The sequence below is a fragment of the Sceloporus occidentalis genome, unplaced genomic scaffold (genome assembly GCF_023333645.1).
Source record: "Sceloporus occidentalis isolate IW3139 unplaced genomic scaffold, rSceOcc1.0.p SCAF_3, whole genome shotgun sequence".
Classification (NCBI taxonomy): domain Eukaryota; kingdom Metazoa; phylum Chordata; class Lepidosauria; order Squamata; family Phrynosomatidae; genus Sceloporus; species Sceloporus occidentalis.
Genome location: NW_028316983.1, coordinates 19,475,193 through 19,486,786, shown reverse-complemented (window position 1 = coordinate 19,486,786; position 11,594 = coordinate 19,475,193). Strand labels below are relative to the sequence as shown.

Sequence of the window (11,594 nt, the reverse complement as noted above, 5' to 3'; positions counted from 1 at the left end):
ACATGTGGACCTTGAACACCAGGCTCACATCTGATTTAGAGGACAGGGGACTCAAAATAAAAGAATACATTCATTCCTCTAGGGCAGAATTTTTCAACCAGTGTCTCCTGGAACCCTCCAGCCCTAAAACTCAGTTTTTAGGATTTGGTTTCATCATAGGGTTGAAAACAGGAGAAAGTGCCTTACCTTTAATGGTTATGTGAAAGAGGGAATTTCAGCATGTATTACTTATCATGCAACCAGGTAACACACAACACCTGTCGAAATTCCCTTTTTACACAGCCATTAAAGGTACAGGAGCCTGCTTCAATTTTTTTTCCTTTGGGCTGACAAATTAAAATCTCAGGATTGTCAACAACAGCGGCTCCTCTGCATCCCTGGGTTTAGGGGTACAAGTAGGAGAACTTCAAATTAAAAAAAAAAAACACTATTTATTTTTAACCAAGAAAACACCTCTCTAGGAATCTCTATGTCTTCCAGCACAACTGCCAGAATCTCTAGGTCTTCCAGTCAATATCTGCCAGAAGCTGACCATAAAATAACTTGGAGGACCTACATATGCCTTAGAGAAGTGTTTTTTCTAAGACTTTCTAGGTTCTCCAGTATAACTGTATGGTCACCTTCCAAAAGAGTTATGCTGTAGAACTGAGAGTGAACATATTAATCAAATCTGTGAATAATCAAATCCATAAAGTCAAAACCACAAATGTGGAGGACCAATTGTACATTCATTTTGATGCCCTTGGATCTGGATGTTGAAGTTTTGAAACACTGTTATTTTAAAACTTTTTTTGAAGTCACATGACTTTCTCACTTTGTCCTCAGCTTATTTCAATTGCTGCAATCTGAGTTCAAAGAGCAAAAGCAGTTTTCTTATATCTAATTTAATAGCAGAGACAGGGTACTGGCTAGTATGTTGCCATTCCCAGTAGACTCAGGCAAAAGCAAACTGCTGCAGCATCTCCTACCTTGTGTGTTCTCCCCCTTTAATAACCTTTGCTATTTTGGCCACATTCTGATGATGTTTGGTCACGTGTCCTACTTCTCATCTATGGAATAATGGAGGCTATGTGAGTACTTGGGGAATACCAGACCTTTTTGCCCAACCCCATCATGAACTGCAATAGAAACATAATTTCAGGAAACAAAGGCCCCATACAGACAGGCCAAAATAAAGCTGCTTCAGGTCACTTTGGAGGTATGCTGTTTAAATGATGCATGCATCCTAAGAGTTGAAGTCGTGCCAAAGCCATGCTCCAATCCTAAGGACTGGAACATGGCTTTGGCACAGCTTCCAGACTCTTAGAACACATGCATCATTTAAACAGCATAACACCAAAGTGATCCGAAGCAGCTTTATTTTGGCCTGTCTGTATGGGCCTAAAGTTACTTACTATGTTCCTTCTCACATGTCATTATTCCTTGAGAAGTCCTTGAACCAAGGAGCTTGCTTGTGTAGTCAAAGAAACCACAGATCTTCAATCCATGGTTTATTTATCCATTTCAATCTGGTCTTTCTCTCTCTGGAGCTTATTGCACACACTTTTGCCTCCATTCTGGGCACAGGCAGGGAACATGAGTGGTCAAGTGAAAATGAGGTTTATCGTGTGCTAAACTTTCAGCAAGTGCCATAGCTGACCCTAACCTGTTCCCAAGCTGGGCTGAGGCGCATGAATTTTGCTCATCCAGAAGTTTTCTTGCTCAGCCAGAATCTTTCCAGCTGAGCAAAATTCATGCGCCTCACCCGGCTCAGGGATGGCTTAGGGTCGGTGATGGCATGGGGATATCTTGCTAACAGTTTAGCATGCAATAACCTCCATTTTCACTCAGCTGTGCGTGTTCCCTGCCCGTGCCCAGAACAGAGACAAAAGTGTGTGCGATATGCTCCTCTCTCTGCCTCTCTCTCTTAACAAGCCATAGCAATGTGGCTTGTCTTTCATCTTACTTGGGAAGGTTGTTGGGGTTTTTTTTGGAGGGGGGGGGGAGACACAGAACAAAACAAGAACAAACAGGTCCACTATAAGAAGGTTTGGCATTTATATTAGTAGAGTTTAGTAGCCAAATGCTGTGAACGTACAGCAATAAATAGGAGTTATTACTCTGGATAAAGCCAATTTAGTGATTTGAGCATTGAGACCAGGATAGATCCTCCAACATTTCTCAAAGAAAACAAGGACACATGTGACCAAGCAACACCAAAGTGTGTCCAAGATGGCAAAAATTACAAACAACACACAAGCTAGGAGAGTCTACAGTAGTTAGCATTTATTTGAGCCTTCTGGGAAGTGCAAGACTCTGCCCTATCTGTCCTATAAAATAATATATGTTTGTTTGTTTGTTTGTTTGTTTGATGCCTGGATATCATGATAGATGAGCTTCTGGGCTAGCCCTATCTCTCTCTCTCTCTCTCTCTCTCTCTCTCACACACACACACACACACACACACACACACACACCACCCTTTCATCTGAAGCAGGCACATGGCGAAAAGGTGCCATGTTGAAAAAGCAATCCTGCCAAGAAGCATGCTTGGACTTCAGCTTAATGCCATGAAAACATTACAAAAGAGGAAGCGTTTCTTACCCTACAGCTACAAAGGTTTCCCACACCCAAGAAAGCAGATAAATGTAACTTTCTGGAAAATTACCAGAGGCCTAAAAGGGAAAAAGGTATATATGAAGGGATGGGGAAAAGGAATAGGTTAGCAAGCTGAGATCATGCATGCTGTTCTTGAAATTTTAGCACTGATCACTTGTATTACCATTACCATTAATAATGGTACATTTACTAAAATACACATCTTTTAAAAGTGGCTAGTTTCCCACAAAACAAATGTCATCCATGATGTTTTTTAAAAAATGTATTACTAAATGCATAATAGAGGTATAAAAATATCATTTGCAATAGTATAGAATTCTGGTGGACCTACTTACCTCTTAACTTTTAAAATATATACACAAAATCAATTTTTAAAGATGTATTTATGCAAGGTACTATGCTCAGGCAGAAAAAAGTGAAGTTCATAGATACAAGATGGGTGACGTCTGGCTTAACAACAGTACATAGGAAAGGGATCGAGGAGTCTTAGGCGGGATACATACCGCCATTTAGTACGTATAGAATACGTACTAGGGTTAGGAAGGGGCGGTGCTTCCGCACCCCCCCTAACCCTAGTACGTATTCTGTACGTACAAGATGGCGGCGCCCCTTCCACATGGGCGCCGCCATCTTTGCGTATCGGACGCTGAGTGTCCGTACGCGTCGCGCCGCTTGTGACGTAGCGAGCGCGCCCCTGGCGCCTCGCTACGTCGCAAATGCGACGGTAAAAGAAGCTCCATTTTGGAGCTTCTTTTTCGGTCCGCGCGGGAGTCGGGCCGTCTGAAGGCTCCGGCTCCCCCGTGGACCTACTGGCGGCGGCGGCAGACCGCCGCAAAGCAGCGGTCTGTACCCCGCCTTAGTAAACCAGAAGCTAAACATGAGTCAACAGTGTGATGGCAAACATTGTTTGTGAGGTGGAGCAGACAGCTGGTTTTGTGGGGGAAACAAGGCATTTGAGACCACCCTCTTCATAATGGCCCACAAGCAGACCTATTATTTGGACAAATATTTCAACAAGAACTACAAATACCAGTATGTAATGTTGTATAAAGATGTCTCAAAACAAGTACCAAAACCTCATCTAATGACTGAAGAATAATGGAGAAGACTTGGTGTTCAGCAGAGCCTTGGCTGGAACCACTATATGATGCATGAACCAGAACCACACATCCTCCTTTTTTAGAAGAACATATCCAAAAGACCAGAAGAAATAACTTCTCTCAGCTTCTGGAGCAGTGGTTCCCAACCTGTGGGTTGGGACCCCTTTGGGGGTCACAAGAGCCTTTCACAGGGGTCACCTAGAACCAGCAGTGAGGCTGTGTGTGTGTGTGTGTGTGTGTGTGTGTGTGTGTGTGAGTGTGTGGAGCCTAGAGCCGCCTCTCAGGGCTGAGAGGGAGGCAGAAGGGGCTCTTCGGGACCATGAGGCGAGGAGGACGAGGAGAAGGCATTGCCTGGGAACAGAGCCTCTTGCCGGCTGTTTGGCCCTTTGGGGCATGCATTGGAATGGAGGAGGCTGTGATGATGAGGAAAAGCAGGGGCTCCTCTGGATAGTCCTGGCCACTTCCCTCGAGTCCCTCCCTCCTCCTCCTCCTCCTCCTCTTCTCTTCCAGATCAGCCTCAGCCCAGGTGAGCTACTCATTCACACTCCCTCGCTTTTCTCTCTCTCTCCCTCTCCCTGCACTTTGAGACCCCTTTAACTGCCCTGGCTCAATGCTCTGGAACTCTGGTGTCTGTGAGGCATTTAGCCTTCTCTGTCAGAGTCCTGGTGCCACAATAAACTACAATTCCCAGGATTCCACAGCACTGAGCCCTGGCAATCAAAGCAGTGTGTTTTGGACACAGATATCCTCCTCCTTTTGTGAGTTAATGAATGATTCCAGTCCCTAGGCTTTATATCTCTTTCACACACTGCAGGAATAATAACCCACTTTGAGACTGCTTTAACTCAATGCTAGGGAATCCTGGGAATGCTAGTGTTTGGGAGACATTGAGACTTCTCTGTCAGTGATGGCTCTGAGACCACAATAGACTACAATTTCCAGGATTCCCCAACACTGAGCAGTCTCAAACTGGACCATTTCCTCAGTGTGGATGCACCTGGTGAGGAATTCTAGGCACTGCAGTTCAACTATGTTTGGAGGGTTATGGGACACCCTGTCAGAGATAGCTCTGGGGCCACAGTGTACAATTCCCAGCATTCCCCAGCACTAACCAAGGACAGTTAAATCACTCTCAAACTGGATTATTTCCTCAGTATGGATGCAGCTTTGGTGAGGAACTCTGGGCATTTCAGTCCAGCTATGTTTTATTTCTGCAGTGTATTTTGGACCAGAGACAAAGATGTTTATCACACTATACTCTTAAAGTGCTACTATTCCACTTTGGACCTTATCGCACACAGAAACATAAACGTTCTAGGGACGGGAGGAGGACTCTCGTGTGCGCGCGCGACCGCCCCAAAACGGATTTTATCGCACACGCAGACGTCCTCCAAGGAGCTCCAGTCCTGACAGGCGCCATTTTTTGCCGACGGAAGGTAATCCATCAGGCAAAAATCACGCCCGTCAGGACTGGACGCGAACGGGTGCGCGACGGGGGACGGAACGGGGCCTCTTGGAGGACTAAATTGTGTGCGATAAAATCCGTTTTTGGGCGGCCCGCGCGCGCACACGAGAGTCCTCCTCCCGTCCCTAGAACGTTTATGTTTCTGTGTGCGATAAGGTCCTTTGACTCCTCTAGCTGCCTCCTGTTGCATTCTGGGATTGGCAGTTTTAAGGAGGGGTATTTAGAATTCTCAGGCAGAGAAGTTCTCTGCCTGAGAATTCTAAATACCCCTCATTAAAACTGCCAATCCCAGAATGCAACAGGAGGCAGCTAGAGGAGTCAAACTGGAATAGTAGCACTTTAAGAGTATAGTGTGATAAACATCAAAGTGACCAGACATCCTCCTCCTTTTCCAGGACATGTCCTCTTCTGTCAAATTTCGAAATGTCCTCCATTTGGATCATGGATAAGAAGCATGCATTTATAATCACATGGGTGTTTTTAGCTTTTATTTTTGGTCATGTCCTACATTTTTTGCTTGAGTGCCCTACATTTTGGGGTGAGGGCATTGGTCACCTTGGTCAGAGAGCTTTACAGGGGTTTAACTGCCATTCTGCTGTGGTGCTGGAACAAACCACCATTCCCAGAATTCCACAGCATTCAGACGAGGCAGTTAAAGGGATCTCAAACCAGATTATTTCCCCAGTGTAGATGCAGCCCAAGCCTTTTGCCTCTCTTATGCCTGAGATTTCAAAGCCCAGCCCTTTGGATAGGATGGAGTGATGAGAGTGAAAGCAGTGTCAAACTGCTTTAATTCTGCAGTGTGGCAGCAGCCTAAGTGTGCCTAATGCAGTTCTTAACATAGTGCACCTCTTGCATACCAAGTCTCACAAGACTATTTTCTTTAACAACTTGTACCCACTAACTCCATTTCATGTCTCCTTTATTTAGTGGGGTGGAAAACAGACAAAACACGGCAAAATTTAATTAATTGATTGATTAATATCCCATCTTTCTCCCAGTACAGAAACCAAGGCAACATACAACTTCAAAAATGTGATACAATTCTTAAAAATCCTGTTAATACAAAAGTAAAAAACAACAACACTAAACCAACTTTAATTTAAAAGAGGTCGATCATATGTTGTAGTGCAGTGGTTTGAGTGTTGGACTAGGGACCTTTCCACACAGGGCACAGAAGTAGGGTCAGTTCGCATTGGTCGATGCGTATTCGTGTCATATCACATCGTTCATTCACACTCATGCTCTCTGAATACGCTTTGCTGATTCGTATTTGCGTCATATTGCATCGTTCATTCACACCTGGGCGGCCTTCCGAATCGAGGTATTGCGAATCGGCCAATGCATATTCAGGCAAAGTGAGGCAAGTGCAGATTGGATAACCACACCAGCCCAATACAATGTGTATTGGCCGATGCGCATTGGCAGCCTTGCGCATGCTCTCTGGGGCTCTGAACGGGGGCAACATTTTTAAATTCCGGGGTGAAGAATGAGGTCACTGTTTAGCGCGTAATATCGCAAGAATTGCTGCCTTTAGCCACTTATGAAAGGGGTATGCACCATCTGTATATGTGTGTGTCTGTGTGTGTGTGTATGCACACACATAAATACATACATACATTTATATATATATATATATATATATATATATATACACACACACACACACACACACACACACACACAAACACACACACATATATATACAAAAACACACTGTGCCACAGCCAAAAGTGTGATGCCGTATTTATGTGTACACACACATCTGTCTGCTTGAGTGTTTGTATATATATGTGTGTGTGTGTGTGTATATACACACACACACACATAGATTTACACACATATACACATAGTGGTACTGCCAAAAGTGTGAAGCCGTATTTATATGTGTACACACACAGCTGTCTGTGTGTGTGTGTGTGTGTGTATATACATAAACACACACACACACACACACACACACACATATATATATATACACACACACATACAAACTGTGGAGCAGCCGAAAGTGTAATGCTGCATGTATATGCTTACACACATATCTTTGTGTGTGTGTGTGTGTTTGTGTGTGTATATATATACGTATATATACATACATACACACATATAAACACATATACATATACATCCCCACCCCCCCCAACACAAAAGGTTTCCGCTTTATCTTGGTCAGTGGAAAAATCGCTCCCCAGCCCCGGCGGTTGTCCTGAAAGGGGAAAGGGCCAATGGAAGGAGATGGGGGAAATTCCAGTGCAGCATCATGGGAAATTTGTTACCCGGTGGTCTTCAGGAGAACCAGCGGATTGGATGTACACACCAGCCAAAGCAGCAGAGGTTTCGCACTGGCCATCAATACGGATCCCGCTGATCCACTAATTTTGCGCACTCGCAAAACGGAGGAGCCGGCTGCCTTAAGTTCGGAACCCAGCCATGAATATGCATTGGCCAAAGCGTATTCACGTTATATCGCATTGGTCAATACGTATTCTGAGCTCACAGGTGTGGAACACCAATGCAATATAACGTGAATACGCATCGACCAATGCGAACTGACCCTACTTCTGTGCCCTGTGTGGAAAGGTCCTAGGACTCTGGGGGACCAGAATTGAAATCCCCACTCAACCATGGAAACCCACTTGGTGAGCTTTGGCAAATCACACTCTCTCAGCCTCAGAAGAGGACAATGCCAAACCCCCTCTGAGCTAATCATGGCAAGAAAATCCTGTGATACGTCACACTTAGGATCTGCCGTGTATCAGAAATGACTTGAAGGCACAGAACCACAAAGTGGAACAGGACTGGATCCAGAAGGTTCTGAAAGGCTGTGAGAAGACTAAGACCATCAGAAAACACATATTTCTGATGGTCTTAGGAACTGAGACACCACTCCAATATGGTTAGGGGTCACTACAACATGAGAAACTGTATTAAAGGGTCGCGGCATTAGAAAGGTTGGGAACCACTGTTCTGGAGCCTTGTGTAAATATGTTGGTAGTATTCAGTGAATACTTGAGAATGTACAAATATGTCATTACCTGTGAATGAGCTATATTATTCACAGCAACAGAACCCAGTAAAGTGCAAATGAAATAGGGTGCTGTAGTCTTAAACTCTTACTGTTAACAAGTGCCTATTTGAAGTTGTCTATTTTTGTTCAATAAAGTTTACAACTTACATGTGTTGAGAGAATCTTAGAAGATCTGTGGCTTTTAACACTGAATTTAAAAACAAAACAGTGTGATGCAGTAGCTAAAAATCCAGTATGATCCTGGACTGTATCAATAGGGATATAGTGTCTAGATAGAGAGAAGTACTAGTACCACTCTATTCTGCTTTGGTCAGACCTCACCTGGAATACTGTGTCCAGTTCTGGGTACCACCATTTATTAAGAGAGATATTAACAAGCTAAAGTGCATCCGGAGGAGGGTATCCAAAATGGTGAAAGATCTGGAAACCATGCCCTATGAGAAGAGGATTAGTGAGCTGGGTGTGTTTAGCCTGGGGAAGGTAAGGTTAAGAGGTGACATGTTAGCCATGTTTAAATATTTAAAGGATGTCATATTGAGGGTGAAGGAAGCTTGTTTTCTGCTGCTCCAGAGACTATGATATGTAGCAGCAGATTCAAACTACACGAAAGGAGATTCTACCTAAACATTATAGAGAATTTCCTGATTGTAAAAGTTGTTTGACAGTGGAACACTCTCAGAATGTGGTGGAGTCTCCTTCTTTGGAGGTTTTTAAACAGAGGCTAGATGGCCATCTGTTGGGAGTGCTTTGATTGTGCATTCCTGGCTGGATGGCCCTTGAAGTCTCTTCCAATGGTATGATTCTGTGATGTGAAATTTGGCATGTGAAACATTCTCTAAGGAGGCTGTGTCTGGGGTCTAAATACCCTAAAAACACCAGCTCTCACTTGATCTGGGAAGCTAGGCAGGGTCAAACAATACTTGGATGGGAGAGAATGTCAGTGAATAACAGGTGCTGCAGCCTATATTTCACAAAAAGGAACTGACAAAATCACACCTGAGTATGCCTCACCTAAGAAAACCCTATGAGATTCTTGAGGTCATCATACATTGACCAGTGACTTGAAGGCACATACACATACACACTTTCCAAGATGACACTACATATGAAGCTGACTGTAGAGCCGACATCTGTTATCTCGCAAAAAATCTGGCCTTGATGTGACTTGCAATATAATGTCTAAAAATACTATCTAATTTCAATAAAACTGTAGGAAAGGTAGTTATTTATTGATATTCACTGATAGTTTTTGGGAGGCACCATCTTCTGGATTTCTAGATGGCAATCTAGTGTGTAACTAGAGTCAAACAAATACATACCAAATTGGACTGCTACCTTAATTGCTGAATTCCAAACCAAAGTTTATAGCCAATGCACATCTCTAGATGGCACTCTGCCTGTTTCTAATTCTTTTTTTTTTTTGTCCTGTGTGCTTTTGGAACACTATTGGGGGAGCAGCTCTAATTTGATAGTGGTGGACTCAGACCAGCTTTACAGACTTTCCTTCTCCTGAGTCAGCACTGCATGCCATTTGAATGTAGTGGGCTTACTTCTGAGCAACCATGCATTCAATTGCACAGGACATTTCGTCCCAAGCCACACATACACATGCACACAGACACTTTGAGATGACACAAATCAAAATACCCCTGGGACACTAGCCTTTGACCTTTGACCATGTCCACTGCTGTACTCTTCATGCAACTAGCCATATAGTGAGAACATAGCAGTGGGGCAATGCCAAGATTTGAGGACAGCTCATTGATGAGAATAGCACTGGACAGGGGTAGAGGCTCTCCTTAAGGGAATGTTTAGTGTCAATAATGAATATCTACTGCAAATAGTAGAAATCATGGCAGAGGCATCTGGCAGCACAATGAACCATGTTGTTGTTTTTCTTATCAGTCCTTCAACTGATTGATTTATATGTACAGAAGGACCATGCTGGATTTGTCAGGAGAGGTGAAGGAGCTAGTTCAGAATCAAAACTGCATGTTGCCAGATTATTTCACATCTTACCCCAAGGGCAAGGCTGGGCTCAATACAATATATGCTTTTCTTGCATCTCTTCAGATGAATCCTATGAGAAATTGTGTCTTAAGCAAGACTTCATGGCCTATAAGAACTCTGGTCTCCAATGGCCAAGACCAGCACTCTCTTTACTATGCCAAACTGGGTCTGGTATATTGGAAAGGCTGGGAAACTAGCATAGGATCATAGTAACAAAGAAGCAATGAAAGCTAGAAGATAAACTACCACAGTGCTTGATCCCTAAGTGGCCTATGGCATGCCACAGGCAATGTTCCACGATGTTCCACAGCAGAGGGGTGCTGAATTTGGAGGTGAGGCACTTCCCCTGTTGAGTCCCTGAGATGCCTATGATATAATCTGTAGGTGCACTATAGGAGCTCAATGTGATCAGGGACAGGTTAGATGTTAGAGTAATTTGAGGTACTTTTTTTCTCAAGATCTACATTCTCTTTATTCAAATGTCACATAGGTCATATGTTAGCAGTGGGTCAGACCAAAACTAGAGATATATGGGACCAGGGCCAAAAGTAAGTGGGACCACCATTTCTATTTATCTTCTCTACCTGCTTTGGGAGGGAAGAAGCACTCTTACAAGATGTGTGAACTGTTTGATTATAGAAGACTTTTGAAGTTAGGCTGAAGATCTCAGGTTGCTTGTGGGGTGCAATTTGAGTTTTCCAGGGTGTTAACTCTTTTAAAGAGAAGCAAAAATATGCAGGTATGGAAGTTAAATTTATTAGAGTTCAACTTTCATCAGCAGAACAACAAAAGTGTAGGTCAGACTATTATTTTAAATCTGTCTTCCTAAAGAATAAATACTTACTCATTTGTAGTTTAAAAAACAAATAATAATGGCTTTAATAAATAAATGCATAAAATAACTAAAACTTAATCTAACTAAAAAATAGTTATATATAGCAGGAATACTGAGAGAGAGCTATAAGACTAGCAGTCAGGCTAGAGACACATACTGAAGATTTTCACACCAGCACTTACCATGGGGTCAGCACTGATAAAATGCTAGTAAAACGTCAGGGAAGCATGAATGTATGCAAGCCTGACATGCTTCTGAAATGGCAGGGAATCATCCCCTCACCTCTAGAGTCCATGAATAATTCACGGAGCAGAAACTTTGCATTCATAGGAAATTGCTTCTCCGCAAATGATTTAAGGACGCTAGAGCCGAGGGGGCGATTCCCTGCTGTTTGAGAAGCGCATCAGGTTTTCATACATGTGCACTTTTCTGTTGTTTTACTGGCCTTTTACCAGCACTTATCTCACAGTAAGCGCTGGTGTGAAAATCTTCACTAATTGTCAGATTAACAGTTATGAATGTTGAGATAGAGACAGATAGTCTTAAAGAGACAGG

General features: G+C 43.3%; 1 pseudogene; it reads left to right on the top strand.

Moving 5' to 3' along the window:
• The first annotated feature begins 3,571 nt into the window (after window positions 1-3,571).
• On the top strand, window positions 3,572-3,812 carry LOC149315624 (cyclin-dependent kinases regulatory subunit 2 pseudogene; annotated as a pseudogene).
• The last annotated feature ends 7,782 nt before the right edge of the window (window positions 3,813-11,594 follow it).